The sequence below is a fragment of the Pseudorca crassidens genome, chromosome 21 (assembly GCF_039906515.1).
Source record: "Pseudorca crassidens isolate mPseCra1 chromosome 21, mPseCra1.hap1, whole genome shotgun sequence".
NCBI classification, from domain to species: domain Eukaryota; kingdom Metazoa; phylum Chordata; class Mammalia; order Artiodactyla; family Delphinidae; genus Pseudorca; species Pseudorca crassidens.
This window is the reverse complement of record NC_090316.1, coordinates 30,975,810-30,997,397: the sequence shown is the minus strand read 5'-3', so window position 1 is coordinate 30,997,397 and position 21,588 is coordinate 30,975,810.

Genomic DNA, 21,588 nt, shown 5'->3' with positions numbered 1-21,588 from the left:
GCCCAGCCTGCACACACTCAAAGGCTGAGGTCCCTTGTTCCAGTCCAAACAAAGGCAAAACAAGGGCCATTAACCTCCTGTGTGGAAAACCTCAGGCTCTTAAGAACTAGATGTTGGAACATACTTCTGATCATTTCAGTTTAACCAATATTAAGCATTCACTATATGCCCAGCACTGTGTGAAGCCCTCTAGAGGGTAGGAATGAATATGGCAAAATCTCTAGCCTCAAGGAGTTTACAGTAATGTGACTAAAAGAGGGATACACATTGTTGAAGTACAAAGAAAGAATAAGATAATTTTCTCTAGAGACTTTTAAAAGGTATCAAAACATTGTGGTGGAAAAACTGATGATGTCAGAACCATATGGACGGCAGTTTAATTTCTGAACTTGCTGACTACGATCAGTAAGAACTTGGGTGAATCCTTAACATCTCAGCTCCTTTTTGCTCCTTGTGAAAACTGCCATAGGGTTGTCATGTAGAAAAAATAACGTTTCATATGTGTCTGATACATTAGCAGACATTGAGAAGTAGATATGAGATCTGATGCAGCCAGTGGTTGAGTCAGAGACAGGCTTCATTATTTTGTCCTTGAAGTATGAAGAGAGTTCCTACAGAATAATAGAGAAGGAGTGTAAGATAATCTATCAAAACTTAAGGGAGTGTAGGACGGTTTCCTTTTCTCCACACCCTCTCCAGCATTTATTATTCATAGATTTTTGATGTTGGCCATTCTGATCGGTGTGAGGTGATGCCTCATTGTAGTTTTGGTTTGCATTTCTCTAATAATTAGAGATGTTGCGCATCCTTTCATGTGCCTTTTGGCCATCTGTATGTCTTCTTTGGAGGAATGTCTTCTTAGATCTTCTGCCCATTTTTTGATCCGGTTGTTTGTTTTTTTGATATTGAGCTGTAGGAGCTGTTTGTATATTTTGGAGATTAATCCCTTGTCAGTCACATCGTTTACAAATATTTTCTCCCATTCTGTAGGAGTAATGTGGCTGGAGTACTAGAGGTGGTGGGGGAGGATATTTTTAAGAGTCTTGAAAGCAGATAGAAAAGTTAGAGCTTGAAATTATTAAACAAAGGGAGACAATGGAGCGAAGGTAAAAGACGGCATAAACAGGTGAACACTTCCTATGGGGAAGGGGATGTGACTGGCACAGCCCCATGGATTCCACCCCTTGGCTCCTGTGGATTTCAGCGTTGTGATGGAAGAGAATACTTGTGTTGAGAGCCCACTTAAAGTGCCTGCAGGTGGAGGGAAGGACCTCAAGTGGTGACTGCCAGGCCTTCCTTCCTCTGCTGAGAGTGCTCCCCAGCTGTGGGGATTGATGGTCATAGATCATGTTATTCCCAGGACTGTGATCAGTCTGATCAGTGCAGGATATCCTCCTGTGCACAATCAGCTGGGTGTTGCAGTGGGAGTGTCTGATTGGAGCATGTGATTCATACAATCTTAGACATGAAACACACCTGATTGATCATTCCAGCTCTGAATTCCAGAGGGGAACATCCAGTAGCATGGCAGAGTGAGAACCTGAACGCGGGTCACCTGGTTTCTGGTCCAAGCTGCCTCTTACCGCTAGATGTCTCCTACCAGTACAAACACAACACACACACAGGCATAGTAATGTCTTCTGTCCATGTTATAACTCCACTTTCATTTTATAAGACTGAGTTAAAGTGTTTCTTCCTTGGAAACATTTCAATGACTTTTCCAGATAGAGTAAATCACTTGGTCCTCTGCACCCCCATAGGACTTTGAATGTATTGTATCTCAATGGTAACATGTAACTATATGTTTTTCTTCTCAACTAGACTGAGAATTCATTTCTAATTTATCTTGAATTCTTAACCTCTCATTTCCCTAGGACCTAGCTTGGAATAGGTGCTTATTAAAAGAAGTTTGTTAAATGAAAAATGAATGTGTGAATAAATGAATGAATAGAAGACACATCATCACGAAAAACACTCCTTGGGATCACAGAATAATTCCAGTAATGTGTATAGAAATGGTTTTCCTATGTAACATGAAATATATTAGCGTAAGCTCTATATCATGGGGTTGAATTTTAATGTTGAATACCTTGCGATATTGATGGTACTGAGGAAATGGTGACATTTTTATTGTTCAAAGGTAATGTTCTATGCAGACTGAAGGGACTTTTTGACTTTGTGATATGTAATGCTAGGAGAAACATATCTGAACAGAGATGCATTTGAGTAGGAATCTAGAATTAGTGAGATTTTTCAGGAGTAACTTTATGGCAGAGTGGCTTCATTTACTATCAAATCAGGCCACCCTTCGCTTAGGGGCCGTAAAACACAAACATGCAAATTTAGTTTGGAATATGGATTCGTTAAGTTAGTTGTGATATTATGAGCTTGTGCAAATGTGAAAGCAGAGAGGAATCTTGCCCAAACTAATGATCATGTTTTTGCTTTTAAGGAGAATATTGTTTCTCATTTTAAAGTTTCTGCAATTGGAAGAATTGTGCTGACCCCCGGGAGTAAATTTTTTTTTAATATCTTTATTGGGGTAAAATTGCTTTACATTGGTGTGTTAGTTTCTGCTTTATGACAAAGTGAATCAGTTATACATATGCCTATGTCCCCATAGCTCTCCCTTCTTGCATCTCCCTCCCTCCCACCCTCCCTATCCTACCCCTCTAGGTGGTCATAAAGCACCGACCTGATCTCCATGTGTTATGTGGCTTCTTACCACTAGCCATCTATTTTACATATAGTAGTGTATATATGTCCATGCCACTCTCTCACTTTGTCCCAGCTTACCCTTCCCCCACCCCATATCCTCAAATCCATTCTCTGTGTCTCCAAGGTTTGTGTCTTTATTCCTGTCTTGCCCCTAGGTTCTTCATGACTATTATTTATTTTTTTTAATATTCCATATATATGTGTTAGCATACGGTATTTGTTTTTCTCTTTCTGACTTACTTCACTCTGTATGAAAGACTCTAGGTCCATCCATCTCACTACAAATAACTCAATTTCATTTCTTTTCATGGCTGAGTAATATTCCATTTTATATATGTGCCACACCTTCTTTATCCATTCATCTGTTGATGGACACTTAGGTTGCTTCCATGTCCTGGCTATTGTAAATAGAGCTGCAATGAACATTGTGGTACATGACTCTTTTTCAATTATGGTTTTCTCAGGGTATATGTCCAGGAGTGGGATTGCTGGGTCGTATGGTAGTTCTATTTTTAGTTTTTTAAGGAACCTCCATACTGTTCTCCATAGTGACTGTATCAATTTACATTCCCACCGACAGTGCAAGAGGGCTCCCTTTTCTCCACACCCTCTCCAGCATTTATTGTTTATAGATTTTTTGATGATGGCCATTCTAACTGGTGTGAGGTGATACCTCATTGCAGTTTTGATTTGCATTTCTCTAATGATTAATGATGTTGAGCATTCTTTCATGTGTTTGTTGGCAATCTGTATATCTTCTTTGGAGAAATGTCTATTTAGGTCTTCTGCCCATTTTTGGATTGGCTTGTTTGGTTTTTTGATGTTGAGCTGCATGAGCTGCTTTTAAATTTTGGGGATTAATCCTTTGTCAGTTGCTTCACTTGCAAATATTTTCTCCCATTCTGAGATCAGAAATAAATGAAAATGAAATGAAGGAAACGATAGCAAAGATCAACAAAACTAAAAGCTGGTTCTTTGAGAAGATAAACAAAATTGATAAACCATTAACCAGACTCATCAAGAAAAAAAGGGAGAAGACTCAAATCAATAGAATTGAAAAAGGAGAAGTAACAACTGACACTGCAGAAATACAAAGGATCATGAGAGATTACTACAAGCAACTCTATGCCAATAAAATGGAAACCTGGAAGAAACGGTCAAATGCTTAGAAAAGCACAAACTTCCGAGACTGAACCAGGAAGAAATAGAAAATATGAACAGACCAATCACAGGCACTGAAATTGGAACTGTGATTAAAAATCTTCCAACAAACGAAAGCCCAGGACCAGATGGCTTCCCAGGCGAATTCTATCAAACATTTAGAGAAGAGCTAACACCTATCCTTCTCAAACTCTTCCAAAATGTAGCAGAGGGAGGAACATTCCCAAACTCATTCTACAAGGCCACCATCACCCTGATACCAAAACCAGACAAAGATGTCACAAAAATCGAAAACTCCAGGTTAATATCACTGATGAACATAGACACAAAAATCCTCAACAAAATACTAGCAAAGACAATCCAAAAGCACATTAAACGGATCATACACCATGATCAAGTGGGGTTTATCCCAGGAATGCAAGGCTTCTTCAATCTACGCAAATCAATCAATGTGATAAACCATATTAACAAATTGAAGAAGAAAAACCATATGATCATCTCAATAGATGCAGAGAAAGCTTTTGGCAAAATTCAACACTCATTTATGATAAAAATCCTCCAGAAAGTAGGCATAGAGGGAACTTACCTCAACATAATAAAGGCCATATATGACAAACCCACAGCCAACATCATACTCAATGGAGAAAAACTGAATCCATTTCCACTAAGATCAGGAACAAGACAAGGTTGCCCACTCTCACCACTATTATTCAACATAGTTTTGGAAGTTTTAGCCACAGCAATCAGAGAAGAAAAAGAAATAAAAGGAATCCAAGTTGGAAAGGAAGTAAAGCTGTCACTGTTTGCCGATGACATGCTACTATACATAATCCTAAAGATGCTACCAGAAAACTACTAGAGCTATCAATGAATTTGATAAAGTAGCAGGATACAAAATTAATGCCCAGAAATCTCTTGCATTCCTATACACTAATAATGAAAAATCTGAAAGTGAAATTAAGAAAACACTCCCATTTACCATTGCAACAAAAAGAATAAAATACCTTGGAATAAACCTACCTAGGGAGACAAAAGACCTGTATGCAGAAAACTATAAGACACTGATGAAAGAAATTCAAGATGATACAAACAGATGGAGAGATATACCATGTTTTTGGATTGGAAGAATCAACATTGTGAAAATGACTCTACTATCCAAAGCAATCTACAGATTCAATTCAATCCCTATCAAACTACCAATGGCATTTTTCACAGAACTAGAACAAAAAAATTTCATAATTTGTATGGAAACACAAAAGACCCCAAATAGCCAAAGCAATCTTGAGAAAGAAAAACGGAGCTGGAGGAATCAGGCTTCCTGACCATATTCTGTACTACAAAGCTACAGTAATCAAGACAGTATGGTACAGACACAAAAACAGAAATATAGATCAATGGAACAGGATAGAAAGCCCAGAGATAAACCCACACATATGGTCACCTTATCTTTGATAAAGGAGGCAAGAATATACCATGGAGAAAAGACAGCCTCTTCAATAAGTGGTGCTGGGAAAACTGGACAGCTACATGTAAAAGAATGAAGTTAGAACACTCCTCACACCATACACAAAAATAAACTCAAAATGGATTAGAGACCTCAATGTAAGGCCAGACACTATAAAACTCTTAGAGGAAATCATAGGCAGAACACTCTATGACATAAATCACAGCAAGATCATTTTGACCCACCTCCTAGAGAAATGGAAATAAAAACAAAAATAAACAAATGGGACCTGATGAAACTTAAAAGCTTTTGCATAGCAAAGGAAACACAGGAGCAAATTTTGAGGAAATTATCCCTGAGTCTGTATATGTGAACCTAACCAAGTGTAAAAAGAATCTGCTCATCTGACTGTCACCTCAGTTGATTTATTCCCATTGGTAGCACCACATGGAACTGAATTTTAACTTAAATAAGGATTCCTGGTTGTTGCTTTAAATGACTTGGAAAGGATACACTTTGATGCAGCACTAAGTTATTGTGCATTTAAAAGAGCAAAAATATAGACCTGTGGAATATAAGAAGCAAACATTTCTTAATGGAAGAGTGACTCACTTTCAAAATCTGTTGTAAGGTGGCAGTCAGTTAATGTGTGAATCATTCTCCCAACAGTTAAGTCATTCACGAATTATTTATTTTTAAAAATGAAGTATAATTGACTTTTAATATTATATTAGTTTCAGAGTGTACAACATAGTGATTTGATATTTTTATACATTACAAAATGATCAGCACCATAAGTCTAGTTACCATCAGTTACCATACAAAGTTACTATAATGTTACTGACTGTATTCCCTATGCTGTACATTACATCCCCGGGGCTTATTTATTTTATAACTAGAAGTTTGTACCTCTTAATCTCCCTCACCTGTTTCACTCATCATCCCCTGCCACATCTCCCCTCCAACCACTAGTTTATTCTCTGTATCTGTGAGTCTGTTTCTGTTTTGTTATGTTTGTTTTGTTTCTTAGGTTCCACTTGTAAGTGAAATCATACGGTATTTGTCTTTCTCTGTGTGACTTATTTCACTTAGCATAACACCCTTTAAGTCCACCAATTCTGGCACAAATGGCAAGATTTCATTCTTTCTGTATGGCTGAGTCATATTCCATTGTGTACACACACACACACACACAGACACACACTACCACTTCTTTCTCCATTTATCTATTGATGGGCACTTAGGCTGCTCCCAAATCTTGGCTATTATAAATAACACTACAGTGCGCATAGGACTGTGTACATATTTTTGACTTGGGTTTTCTTTTCAAAAATACCCAGAACTGGAATTGCTGGATTGCATGGTAGTTCTCTTTTCAATCTTTTGAAGAAACTCCATACTGTTTTCTATAGTGGCTGCACCAGTTTACATTCCCACCAATAGTGAACAAGGGCTCTCTTTTTTCCACATCCTCACCAACACTTTTATTTGTAGTCTTTTTTCTGGTAGCCGTTCTGATAGGTGTGAGGTGATATTGTGTTTTGTTTTTTTTTTTGCGGTACGCGGGCCTCTCACTGTTGTGGCCTCTCCCGTTGCGGAGCACGGGCTCCGGACGCACAGGCTTAGCGGCCATGGCTCACGGGCCCAGCCGCTCCGCGGCATGTGGGATCCTCCCGGACCGGGGCACGAACCCGTGTCCCCTGCATCGGCAGGTGGACTCTCAACCACTGCGCCACCAGGGAAGCCCGATATTGTGGTTTTGGTGTGCATTTCTCTGATGATTAGTGATATTGAGCAACTTTTCCTTTGTCTGTTGGTCATATTTGGGAAAATGTCTGTTCAGGTCCTCTCCCCATTTTTTAATCCAGTTATTTGTTTTTTTTGGATGTTGTTTTGTATGAGTTATTTGTGTATTTTGGATATTAACCCCTTATCAGATACATCATTTGCAAATATCTTCTCCCATTCAGTAGGCTGCCTTTTTGTTTTGTTGATAGTTTCCTTGCCTTGCAAAAGATTTTTAGTTTGATACAGTCCCATTTATTTGTTTTTGCCTTTGTTTCCCTTGCCTGAGGAGACGTATCCAAAAAAATTAAGAGCAATGTCAGAGAGCACATTGCCTGTGTTTTCTTCTAGGAATTTTATGGTCTCAGGTCTTACAGTTAACTATTTAATCCATCTTGTGTTCATTTTTCTGTATGCTCCGTGAAAGTAGTCCAGTGTGATTCTTGTGCAGGTAGCTGTCCAGTTTTCCCAGCCCCATTTACTGAAGAGGCTGTATTTTACGCATTGTATATTCATTTTTTTTGATTTACAGTATTATATTAGTTTCAGGGGTACAACATAGTACAGAGTTTTTATAGATTATATTCCGTTTAAAGCTACTACAAAATTTTGGCTATATTCCCTGTACTGTACAATGTATCCTTGCAGCTTATTTTTTTTATTTTTAAATTTAAAATAAATTTTTAATAGATATTTATTGGAGTATAATTGCTTCACAGTACTGTGTTGGTTTCTGTTGCACAGCAAAGCGAATCAGCCGTATGCACACACATGTCCCCATATCCCCTCCCTCTTGAGCCTCCCTCCCATTCTCCGTTTCCCACCCATGTAGGACATCACAAAGCACCGAGCTGATCTCCCTGTGCTATGCTGCTGCTTCCCACTAGCCAACTATTTTACGTTCAGTAGTGTGTATATGTCGATGCTACTCTCACTTTGCCCCAGCTTCGCCCTCCCACCCCGTGTCCTCAAGTCCATTTTCTATGTCTACCTCTTTATTCCTGCCCTGCAACTAGGTTCATCAGTACCATTTAAAAAAATATATTTTTAGATTCCATATATATGTGTTAGCATAGGGTATTTGTTTTTCTCTTTCTGACTTGCTTCACTCTGTATGACAGACTCCAGGTCCATCCACCTCACTACAAACAATTTTGTTTCTTTTTATGGCTGAGTAATATTCCATTGTATATATGTGCCACATCTTCTTTATCCATTCATCTGTCAATGGACATTTAGATTGGGTCCATGTCCTGGCTGTTGTAAATAGTTGTGTGTATTCTTGCTCCTTTGTTGTAGATTAATTGATCATGTAAATGTGAGTTTGTTTCTGGGCTTTTTATCCTGCTTTCATTGATCTGTGTGTCTGTTTTTCTGCCAGTGTCATACTGTTACTGCACCTTTGTAGTATGGTTTGAAATCAGGAATCATGATACCTCCAGCTTGTTCCTCTTTCTCAAGATTGTTTCGGCTATTTGGGGTCTTTTGTTTTTCCATACAACTTTTAATCTTTTCTATTGTTTTTTGTCTCTATTTCATTTATCTCTGCTCTGATCTTTATGATTTCTTTCATTTTACTAACTTTGATTTTTGTTTGTCCTTCTTTTTCTAGTTCCTTTAGGTATAAGGTTATGCTGTTTATTTGAGATTTTTCTTGTTTCCTGAGGTAAGCTTATATTACTCTAAACTTCCCTCTAAGAACTGCTTTTGCTGTGTTGCATAGATTTTGGACGATTGTGTCTTTGTTTTCACTTGTCTCCAGGTGGTTTTTTATCTCTGCTTTGATTTCTCCAGTGACCCATTGGCTATTTAGTAGCATATTGTTTAGGCTCCACCTGTTTGTGTTTTTGCAATTTGTTTTCTTGTACTTGATTTCTAGTCTCATAGTATTTTGGTTGAAGTAGATGCTTGGTATGATTTCAGTCTTCTTAAATTTGCTGAGACTTTTTTGTGGCCTAGCATGTGATCTCTCCTGGAGAATGTTCCATGTGCAGTTGAAAAGAATGTGTATTCTGCTGCTTTGGATGGAATGTTCTCTCTCTCTCTCTCTCTCTCTCTCTCTCTATATATATATATATAATATATCTTATATATATATTAAGTCTATCTGGTCTGATGTGTTATTTAAGGCCAGTGTTTCCTTATTGATTTTCTGTCTGGATGATCTGTCCCTTCATATAAGTGGGGTTTTAAAGTCTCCTATTATTATTGTGTTACTATGCATTTCTCTCTTTATGTTTGTTAGTATTTGCTTTATGTTATATGCATTAGGTCAATAGTTGCTCCTATGTTGGGTGCTTATATATTTACAGTTATTATACCTTCCTGTTGGATTGATCCCTTTATCATCACATAGTGTCCTTCTTTGTCTCTTGTTACAGTCTTGGTATTAAATTCTATTTAGTCTGATATAAGTATTAGTACCCCTGCTTTCTTTTTGTTTCCATTTGCATGGACTACCTTTTTCCGTCTTCTCACTTTCAGTCTGTGTGTGTCTTTAGATCTAAAGGGTGTTTCTTTTAGGTAGCATATATATGAGTCTTAATTATTTTTATCCATTCAGCCACTCTATGTCTTTTGATTGGAACATATAACCCATTTACAGTAATTATTGATATCTATGTACCTATTGCCATATTGTTTTTGTTTTCTGGTTGTTTTTGTAGTTCTTTTTTTCCCTTTTTTCTTCTTTTACTTTCTTTTGTGATTTGATGATTATTGTTATAATGTTATGCTTGGATTCCTTTCTCTTTTTTGTGTATATTATCTATTACAGATTTTTGATTTGTGGTTACGATTATTTTAAGTTGATGATTTCTTAAATTCAAATGCATTCTAACAATCCTGCATTTTTACTCATCCCCCACCAATGTTTAATCTTTTGACATCATATTTTACGTCTTTTTGTTTTGTGTGTCCCTTAACTACTTACATGGGTATAGATGATTTCACTACTTTTGTCCTTTAACCTTACTACTAGCTTTATAAGTGGTTGATCTGCTACCTTTACTGTATGTTTGCCTTTACCAGTGTACTTTTTCCTTTCATAATTTTTATATTTCTAGTTGTGATCTTTTCTGCTAAGAGAAGTCCCTTTAACATTTCTTGTAAACCTGGTTTAGTGGAGCCAAACTCTTTTAGCTTTTGCTTGTCTATAAAGTTTTTCATCTGTCTTTCAAATCTGAATGATAGTCTTGCTGGGTAGGATATTCTTTTGTAGGTTTTTTCCTTTCATATTTTGAATATATTGTATCACTCCCTTCTGGCCTGCAATTTTTTTTTTTTTGGCCACACCACGTGGCATGTAGGACCTTAGTTCCCCAACCAGAGGTCGAACCTGTGCCCCCTGCATTGGAAGCACGGAGTCTTAACCACTGGATTGCCTGGGAAGTCACTGGCCTGCAATGTTTTTACTGAAAAGTCAGCTGATAGCCTTATGGGAGTTCCCTTGTACATAACTAGTTGCATTTCCCGTGTTGCTTTAAAGTTTCTCTCTTCATCTTTAATTTTTACCATTTAAATTATAATGTGTCTTGGTGTGAATCTCTTTGGGTTCATTTTATTTGGGACTGTCTGTGATTTCTGGACCTGGATGTCTGGTTTTTTAAATTTATTTTTTTATTTATTGCCACATTAGGGAAGTTTTTAACTATTATTTCTTCAAATAAATTCTCTGCCTACTTCTCTCTCTTCTCCTTCTGAGACCTCTATAATGCAAATATTAATACACTTTATGTTGTCCCAGAGGCCTCTTAAGCTATCCTCCTTTTCCAAAGTTATTTCTTCTTTTTTCTGTTCTGCTTGGGTGATTTCTACTATACTGTCCTTCAGTTCTCCAATCAATTCCTCTGTGTCATCTAATCAACTGTTGATTACATCTAGTGTATTTTTAATTTCAGTTATTTTATTCTTTATCTCTGTTTGGTTCTTCTTTATATTTTCTAACTCTTTCTTGAAATTCTCACTGCCTTCATCCATTTTCTCCCAAATTCTTTGAACATCTTTATGATCATTACTTTGAACTCTTTATTGAGTAGATTGCTTATTTTCACTTTGTTTAGTTCTCTTTCTGGGGTTCTTTCTTATTACTTCATTTGGAATACATTCTTCTGTCTCCTCATTTTTCCTAATTTTCTTGTTTATCTATGTATTATGTAGGTTGGTTATGTTTCTGATCATGGAGAAGTGGCCTTATGGAGAAGACATCCTACGGGGCCTAGCATCACACTCCCCTCTGGTCAGCTGTGTGCTCTAGGGGTGTCCCCTGTGTGTGCTGTGTGTGCCCTTCTGTTGTGACAGAGTTGACTATGGTGTGCATGTTGGTAGGTGGGGTTGGTCCCCAGCCTAGTTGGTTGCCAGGTCCTGCCTCATGTGGTGGCTACTGGCCTGCTTGTGGTTAGGGCTGGGTACTGGGGTGGCTGGCTGTGGGGTCCAGGGGGGCTGGGGCTGGTGCCAGAAAGCATTCACAATGTAATACAACTTTTTCATCTTGAACATATGTTGAAAATTTTTGTCTGTCACCCAGCAGGTGATGTAATTTACATGTGGCAAAAATGCCACATCTTTGGGTGTAGATAATAGAATACCAGAGCCAGAAGAGGCTGATGTGACTATATCAAAGGTTATGGAGAACCATCGCTCAGTTAGAAAACATGTCAAGATTTCCAGCTGACTTTCAAAAGAAAACACTTAACATCTAGGGATATGTAATTCACTTATTGCTTAGATGTGCCAGGCTGAATAATGGCCCCCAGAGATATCCAGGTCCTAATTCCTGGGAACTGTGAATAATACCTTCTAAGAAAAAGAGTCTTTGTGGGTGGGGAGATAATCCTAGATTAACTGGGGTGTGGGGAGGGTGCCCTAAATGTAATCACAGTCTAATGACGAAGCAGAAGGAGGTTTAGGACAGAAGATAAATTAGTACAACGATGAAAGCAGAGATTGGAGTGAAGGACGTATTGGCCAGGGAATGCACAAACTGCAATTCTAGAAGCCAGAAAAGGCAAGAAACGGATTCTCCCCCAACCCCTCTCGAGGGAGCACAGCCCTGCAGACAGGTCACTTTTGGCCCAGTGAACTGTGTTTTGGACTTCTGAGTTTGTGGTAATTTGTTACAGTGGCAACAAGACGCTTATACCATGGAGGACAAACATGCCTAAATTAAACTGCTCTACACTGACGTAACGTAACCTAAACTAGATGCTTAGCTTGTAAATGAAATACTGAGCCAGAAGGGGGTGCCAAAGCATTGTTCACCTTCACACCCCTTATAATTTAGCTCAGCCCTTAGACCTAACACTCGGAATTTCCCCCCCTTTTACAGCCTTTTTCTTACTTCCTAGGGTGTGATTTGAGCTCTCTCTCTGGTTATTCTAGTGTTGGCTGCTTGGGGTGTGGAACCCACTCACTCGGCCCATCTTGGGCTGTGTTCCTGATGCAGCCCTGTTGCAGGGGCCCCCCTGGGTGCAGGCAGTGTCTCCCATCAGTAGTGGCCTGAATTTCTATAGTCACATAGTCTCTCCAAACCTCAGGTGCTTTACAAGCAACTTTCTACGATAAGGTGACAGGGGGCTGAATTACATATGCTTGTAAGGCTCTTTTCGATTCCAATAGCTGTCATTCCAAGACCACTGGGTTAGAATTACCTTCCTGAAATTCTTATGATCAAGTATTGCTCTTTTTGGACTCTTATCATTTTACTATTAACAGACCATCTACAATGACTCCAGAATCGTTATTACCAACATTTTCCTTTTGAGAAAGAAACTTCTCAGTTTATGAAAGAGGCCCAATGACTCTGATGACCCTTGGGGCTGCAGCAAAGCAGGCAGCTTACCTTCCTCAGGGTACGGTCGTGGGTCCTTGTTGAAAGTGTCCATGCTCAAATGTAATTAGATACTTTTATGTTGCCTTTATTTTATTCCATATCCATTTCTTCTTGCAGGAAATACTAGTCCCTTTCCTGGTTTACTGCGAATGGTACTATGTTAGGAAATATTGATTGATGAGTGATCAGATATGGGAATGAATTGTGGGTTTTATGACCGATAGCAATTTACATAGTAAAAGTCAGAATCCAACCAGGAAGACAGAAACCACTGTGTTTGAAACAAAGGAAGTTGAAAGTAGAGGATGATGAAAAGCTAAAAAGCCAGGTGGGGCCATGGGGTGACCTAGGGGTTAACACCAGCAGGAACCTGGGCTGGAGGGACAAGTGGGGAGGCACTGGACCCACGGTCCAGGTGGATCTCAGGGTGGGAGCCGGACTGTGGCTGGCCTGTCCATGGGGGCCGAGCTGTGGAGGAAGTGCTGCGGCTGAACAGGGCATGGAGCGGGTGTTTCCAGGGAAACCCAGCCAGGAGCCTGTGGAGGAGGAAACGTGAGAGATAAGCCTGCAAGGACCAGAGCAGAGAAGGACCAGGCATGGACGTGGGGCGAACGTGTCCAGGACTCTGACACATGAATGAGTTACTCTGGTTTGAAGGAGCTTGTCGGTAATCTCTCAGTAACATGGTGACAGTTTCATTGTGGTCGGCACGAATGACTGATTCTAACCTCTTCAAAGAAATTTTATGGAGACGGAAATGGAGATCTGGGGAGTCTGGCTCCTGTTTTAAAATCTGTGTGAATTTTCAGGCCTGACCACAGGCAATTACAAAGGTTTACCTGGCAGGCCTCCTGGGGGCGCCACTGGGGGGACAGGCAATGCGTTGTGGCCCTTGAGTGGAGGTCAAGGACCCAGGCCCCCCGGCTGGGCATATGCCCTCGTGCGTATCTGCACTTGGAGCCCAGGTGCCCACATCTTGGGTCTCTTCATCTGGCCTCCTTAGAGTTGAATGACACATAAATGTCGAAAGTGACAGGGCTCAGGTCTAAAGCCACCATGCTTATGGCCCATAAAGTTTGGTTAAATAGCACATATATACCATGTAAGAGGTTGAACCATGTCTGTCTGACTCTCAAGTCCATTTACGAGTGTGGCCTGAGAGACTGGACGTTTTCCCAGTGTCCAGATCCCCAGACTGTGCTTCGGATGTCTTCCAGGCATTTCTGGGTTATTGTAGTACTCAGAGAAGAAACACCACCTGTTTGGAATTCTAGGAGTATCTGGGGCTTGTGCGGTCGGTCGGTGTCAGGAGCTCAGTGTCTTAGCAGAAGCATGAGTAGATCTCGTGAGACATCTGTCATGCTGCTGACCGTCAGGGTTATTCAGCTATCAGGGCTTGCAGGAGAGTGAGCTCTCCTTTCCCCCTAAGTCATCCTGGCCGCACCTCACAAAGCTGTAGGTCTACGAAGGCTGATTTCCAAGGGAGAGGTCCACTCTCTGCTTAAGGTTGTCTGGATATCTCTCAATCGGTAGTTAAAGATCGTTTAGAGTGCGTTTTGTTAGCTCAGTGTTTTCACATAATAGTCATTCACAAAAGAAGGAATACAGGTGGTCATCAAGTGAATGAGATATATGTGTCAGTGTGATAAGCTCACCACATACCTAATCCGGATAAGCAAATGCCCAGGGGACTTGAAAGACTGTGCGTGCACTTCTTGGGGCTTTTATTGCTCTGTGAATAACACTGATGCCAGGAGCACACAGTCTTGAAAAAATAATGAAGCCACGTTATGAAAATCTGGCTCAAAGAAGGTGACAGTTCTCTAATGTAGTCATCATTTGAAACTTTCCCTGGCTTCTAAGATCCAGGAACCAATATCAGCTTTCAGATTGAGGCAAAACGGCAGGCTCTGCAGTGTCCCTTCTTCTGCTTTCCTCCCTGTCCTTTCTCTTTCCACTGGATTTCTGAATATACATCTCCAGGTTTGGAGGAGATAATTAGGTAGTTAAGCGTGCAGGTTTCAAAGATCGCTTGTTGGATGGAAGAATACATGCAATAGGAAATGCAACCCCAAGATCGTGGGTGGTTTCAGCAAAGCTCTTCCTTTTCTCTTCTGTGTAATTAGATTTGTAAGGAGTTGAAAGCAAGATTTTCTGCAGATAAACTGTGGGGCAGAGGAGTGCCCTAGCAAAATTGATAATTGGCTAGGCTAGGCTGTGCTATTTCTGGGCTCTTTGTTATGAAGGTTTGATGGTTAGTTCTTTACCTGCAGAGTTTTCAAGCTCTGCAGTCAGGAAATGATCTATGTGTTGTTAAGTAATTTCCACTGAAGCTGTGCTTCACCAGAGTTTCAGCAATACATCAGCCATTTGTTCATGCACTCATTCATTCATTCGTTCGCCCTACGTGTTTTTATTGAGTGCCCGTGAATGTCAGAATCATGGAAAGCAGCCTTCAGCGATAATCCAGCCTAAGGGCTACATGGGGTGGTATACTTCTCTAGTCATTATTTTTCTTTTCAAGAATGGCTCTCTTGATTGAACCAGCCAAGCGTATTACATAGCAGAGGAGACTACCCTAAATGCAAGTTTTAAAAGAAATCCTCAGCTTAAATCAAGACCTGATCTTGATTTCCTTTTCAGTTCTTTACCGCTTGTGACAAGACTCCAAAGCAGGGCACTCTCCCTTAGCTGCAACGGCTCCTTCTCAGGAGTGGGGCCATAGGGATGGCTACCTTGTGCGGACTTTTGAGAAGATCTGGATTTGTTCATTCAAAGTGAAATCAGCTGAATGAACTTGGAGAATTCTTGAATATTTCCTTCTGGGACACCCTGAGAGCGGCAGGCAAGCTTTATCCTACAATTTCCATTGCACGTTAATTATACCCTCCCAGAGGGGACTTCTCGGCACACTTCGGAGATACTTCTCTTTGGTGATCCCTAAAAATTAACCAGAATACAAAACACAAATCAATAGACTTTGCTTCACCCCCCTGCACCTTTTTGGATACATATTTGACTGCCTCACCTAGTCTGCCTGTAAAGAGGCTCCAAATAACTTTCTCAAGATTGCATATAGGACTTTTCTCGAGCCCTCAGCCAGGGAGTTTAACAAGATTAAAAAAGAGAGATTTAGAGTTTATTATGCGCAGAGGTATATATCTTAACAGAATAGGCAGCACTTAGGCATTCGTGACACAGGGGTGAAGCTGAGGTGAGGCTTCGTGAGGATCCTACACTGGTATTTTTTTTTAAATTTATTTATTTCATTTATTTTATTTTTGGCTGTGTTGGGTTTTCGTTGCTGCGCGTGGGCTTTCTCGAGTCGTGGCAAGCGGGGGCTACTCTTCATTGCCGTGTGCGGGCTTCTCATTGTGGTGGCTTCTCTTGTTGCGGAGCACGGGCTCTAGGCGCGCAGGCTTCAGTAGCTGTGGCATGTGGGCTCAGTAGCTGTGGCCCGTGGGCTCAGTAGTTGTGGTTCGCAGGCTCTAGAGCACAGGCTCAGTAGTTGTGGCACACGGATTGAGTTGCTCCGCGGCATGTGGGATCTTCCCGGACCAGGGCTCGAACCCGTGTCCCCTGCATTGGCAGGCGGTTTCTTAACCATTGCACCACCAGGGAAGCCCATATACTGGTATTTTGCACTCCAGCTCAATGCATTACACACAGAGCACCAGACTCTGACTTAAAGGGGACAAGATCGTGCTCTCATGGGGTTCACAGTCTTGCAGAGAGACGGGTAGGTGGTCAGATACACACGGTGGGGCATGCACTTGGATGGGTAGTCCACTGGTAGAGGGAGTGATGATGACTAACTCTGTCTCTTGGAGTGAGTCGTGCGTTACAAGACTGATGTCAGGGCCGGGTTTTGGGAGATGGAAGTAAGAATCTTCTGTTCTTTGGTTTCAGGAAGCCAAGAGCAAGTCTTGCCAAATATTGCCTCTCTCTGGACCTTTCATTCTTCTGCCCTTCGCTAGGCTGACTCCTTCTCATCCTCTGGGTCTCGATGGGAATCTTCTCTGCAAGGGTATCAGACCCTTTCTTTGCACCACCCCATTCCCACCCGCCACAGCAGGCTGTGTGTCTCTGTCTCAGCCCACATCACAGCACAGAATGGACCATTCAGGGGACGGTTTTTGAGCTTCTTCCCCACCAGACAGTAAGCTTCTCACGGGGAGGAATCACATCTACTTCGGCTGTACCACCAGGAATCTAGAAGAGTTCCTGGCACAAAAGTAGGTGTTCAGTTAACACTGTCGAAAGGTTGGATGGATGCAGCTTTTCTGGTGGGAGTAGGGAAGAGCTAGAACTTTGCTTCTACCTCTTCTACTGATATAGAGACGACATTGGATGGTTTAGTTGTTCCAAATGATCAGTGATGGATAGAGTTCCTTATAAGACACACTAAAATGCATCCTTGTGACTTTACATATGGTGTTGTTGGGGCTTCAGATCAACAGCTTAAAGTATAGGAAGTCATAATTTTTTTTCCTTGAATAGGAAAGTGTTAAAAACAAGTATTTCACATCCTGGTAAATAAACTTCAGTGGCTATTTCACACCCCATCTAGTCTAAATTTCCTCCATCATTATTTAAGGTTCTCTAAAATCTGACCTCTCGTACTAGCTTGTTTCTCGCTGTTCCCTAATAAGCCACTTACACTTAGGTCCTATTGGACCACTCACACGTTCATCTTTCCCACGTGTTCATGTTCTTTCACGAATGCTTCTTTGCCTTTCAGTAGGGGAGGTTCCTCATTCTTTGCCTTCACTAACCTTTGCCAAAGTCCTTCTCTGCTCTGTCTCCATCTCCCGTCATCCTCACTGCTACAGCCCTCAGCGATCACTCCCTCCTCCAGGTGCCTGCAGTGTCTTATCGTTTAGCTCTCAGTTCTGTCCTGTCCCACAGTGTTCAGTCTGGGCTCGCGTGTGTTGGGCTTACCTCCCCAACCTGATTAAGCCTACCCGACAAGTAGAGTTAATGCATCTCTGGGATGCCAAAGAGAAATAAAACGCTTCAAGTAATTGGCACTGAGGAAATGTCAGTTTCCTCTTATTCTGATTTGTAGTGAAGCCCAGAGCTAAGCACAGCATGTGGCTTAATAAGTGGAATTTGATTGGCTGAATCCTAGTGAGGGGCTAAGGTGTAGTTCGGGGCTAAGAGGTGATGGAGCAAAAACTAAAGAATTTCATCACTGAAATTAAGGGGGAAAATTTTATTTTCTTTTTAATATCCTGAGCCAATACACAGAGGGTCATTTTGTCATTTTACTCATGGAGAAAAGATTTTTTTTTAATGACTAAGTGGAACACAGAGGATTTTTAGGGCAGTAGAAATACTCTGTATGATGCCATGATGACGGACACATGTCATTATCCATTTGTCTAAACCCATAGGATGTACAACACCAAGAGAGAACCGTAATGTAAACTATGGACTCTCGGTGATGATGAAGTGTCAGTGGAGGGTCATCAATTGTAACAAATGTACCTTCTGGTGGGGACGGTGATAACGGGGGACTGTGCATGGGTGGGGGAAGGGGGGATGGGAAATCTCGTACCTTCCTCTCACTTTTGCTATGAACCTAAAACTGCTCTAAAACTAGTCTTAATAACAAATATGTATGCACTGCTGCTGTACCTGTGTGGAAAATATTTTGATGAAACTTTAACCTAAATAAGCATGGAACTTCACAAATTCTCTTTGAACAGATCCCTTGTAAGCATAATGGGGAAGGGAAACTAGCCAGTTCACCTATCATATTTACTGATCATCAACCGAGGTCCCAGTTTGGGGGCCACAGGGAATAAAAGATAATAGACACTGAGAACCAAGCCGGTTAAAGGGCTGGAGAATGTTTACAGGCCTTTCACCTGCTGGGAGCCTTCAGTGGGTCTCTTAGTCAGCCTCCTTTGCCCCTTCACATTCTCTCTCTCTCTCTCTCTCTCCCCTCTCTCTCCCTCTCCCTCTCCCCCCTCTCCCTCTCTCTCTCTCTCTCTCTCTCTCTCTCTCTCTCTCTCTCTCTCTCTCTCTCTCTCACACACACACACACACACACACACACACACACACACACACACACACACAGACACACACACACACACACACACACACACTTTACTTGCCTCACCGGTGCAGGGATGTATCCTGGCCACCAGGTGTCACTGTATGAACCCCATTGGTAGTAGCCGAGTCCCTGTGCCACTTTCTGGATGATCTGTAATGAAAACAGAACTGCCAAAGTAGCTTGACAGCAAAAATTGTATTACTAACAGAAAATCCATAAGAAGACTCACTACAGAATTGTACCGATTAGTTTCTCTTATCTGAGATGGTCACAGCAAAAACAATTAAAGAAAAGAATCAGAAACTACCGACTTCCCTAGGCTCCTAGGAATGGGCAGGAGAGTGCTGTTGAAAATGGCTTCGAGTCTTGCTGGGCATGGGTTTCGGGAAGCGGAGGCCAATTTAGGGACTGATCTAGGGACGGATGAAGAGTTTCTTTCAAAAGCAGGTGGAGATGGTACCCGATTCCTCGGGTTACAAGCCAGCAGACTGAGTCCTCCGGAGCATTACATCAAATTCACCTCTGTGCTTCCATGTAGAGCTAGGACCATGGCATCACTCCCTCCCGTATCACGAGCATATGTGACAAGCCCTACCTATGCATTCTCATGCCGGCAGGTCTTTCCACAAAGGCGATCTGCACATTTCAAAAATCAAAAGCTGTTTGGCTAAATGACCCACAGGGTAACGAGGTGCATTAGGCGGGGGGAGGGCATTATTGCCAAAGAAATGGTTTTCTGCTATCCAGTGTTTATGATAGAAGGCATATTGCGATTTCACATGGTCAGAGAGAGGGCACAGAAGCATCCACTGCTTTCTGCAATCGTATAAAGACTTCAAGTTTAAAAATGTCTTGAGAAAAAGACTTCATAGGTGTAAACTACTGAAATGGGCTTTGGTTTATGTAAGCAGAAAGGAGGATTACCAAGATGATGCAGGGGAGGTGGGATGAGGGCTCTGATGATGGGCTGAAACCACGGCACCGGGCACGGGGACCACAGCTCCCCTATGCACGTTCTGGTGAGGACCCTGTATCATCGATGTGGAGTGTCCTGCTAGCACTTAGGCCCTTGAGGTTGCTGCCCCGACACCCCCTCGGCAAGTCCTCTGTCATCCCTCTTTCTTCCAGAAGCTCACTCCAGAATCCAAGCCCCTTGGGGGAGCATCCAAGTGTAGCTCTTGCCTTTAAGAAGCCTTACATTTTTATTTATATTTCATGTCTTAGCAACTGAGCTGTAAGGATTTCGATGTCAGGGGCTGTGGTTCATACTTCACTTCTCCGTGCCCTGTCACTCAGCTCGGTAAATGCTTAATGAATTTTTTTAACCATTTATGGTTGTGGTCTGTCTTACAATTGAAGGCTCACTTCTTCATAGTAGAATATCTTTCGTTAGATGCTTAAGGAACATGACACTGTCCACAACTTGTATGGTCCTTAGTCAGAAATGGTACAGGTGGTAGCACATATAAGGTGATGGCAGACATGAGGATGTGGGGAGGACAGGAAAGGAATATTTTATTATTTTTAAAAATTGCAACTGTGGTTCCCTGCGTCCCTCTGTGTGTTGGCACCATGTCCTGTGTTTACATACATTATCCACGGAACCCTCCTGAAAACCCCACGAGGTCAATTTTATCATTACCATTTTGTAGATAAAGATAAATAAAGTGAATAGAAAAGACGGTCAATCCTGATTACACATTTGACTGCAAGTTGTACGTGCTTTCTCACGTGGCCTTTTTTGGGGGACTTGCAATCAATTGCTTTGAGTGGATGTAGAAGGGAACCACGATTGTCGTGCGGTATTGGGGACATTACAGTAGGACGTGTGAGGATCGGTCTTGGGTGGGCGGAGTGAGAATGGAGGGGCGGTAGGATGGGCAGGACAGGGGGTAAAACCCACCAGAAGCGCTTGCTAAGAACAAGCTGCTGATGAGTGAAGGATGTGGTTTATGTGCAGGTGGGTGATTTTTAAAAGTTACTCGCTGTTCATTTTTACCCCGTTTGCTCTGTAAGTGGATTGGAACGGGCACCTGCTCTCTCATTGATGTGTGTGTATCACTCTCATTGTCACGTTTGTCACAGATTCACCCCATACGTAGAGAGGATAAATTGGATTCAGGACAGACCTGGGTGATGGGTGGCATCTCTGGGCAACTGGGGGGAAGCTGCCTGGAAACCAATGTGCTTCTCAGCTCCCTGGCCTTCCCAGTTCCAGAGAGGGACGTGTGTGCTGGCGATGAACTGAAACCTGCCACCAGCCCATCTCGTTTCTCGGTGATGCTGTCAGGAAAGCATGGTGGATGGTGGTGGATAATTACTCTTTTCCATGCTCCTGTCCAGACAGTAACACCACTTCTAAATAACTTCCCTCTGGCCGTGGACATCTCAGATGCAATACGGTTTTTTTTTTTTTTTTTTTTGCAATACGGTTTTGTAAGCGGGCAGAGGATGTTTTAGTAAGACGTGACGCGGTTTTGCCAAATCAATGTACAGATGATACAGAACATGGTTCTATCAGAGGTGGGCCAGGAAGAGCACAAAAGTATGACTTAGGGTCAGAAGAAGGGGGGTTCTGGTTTC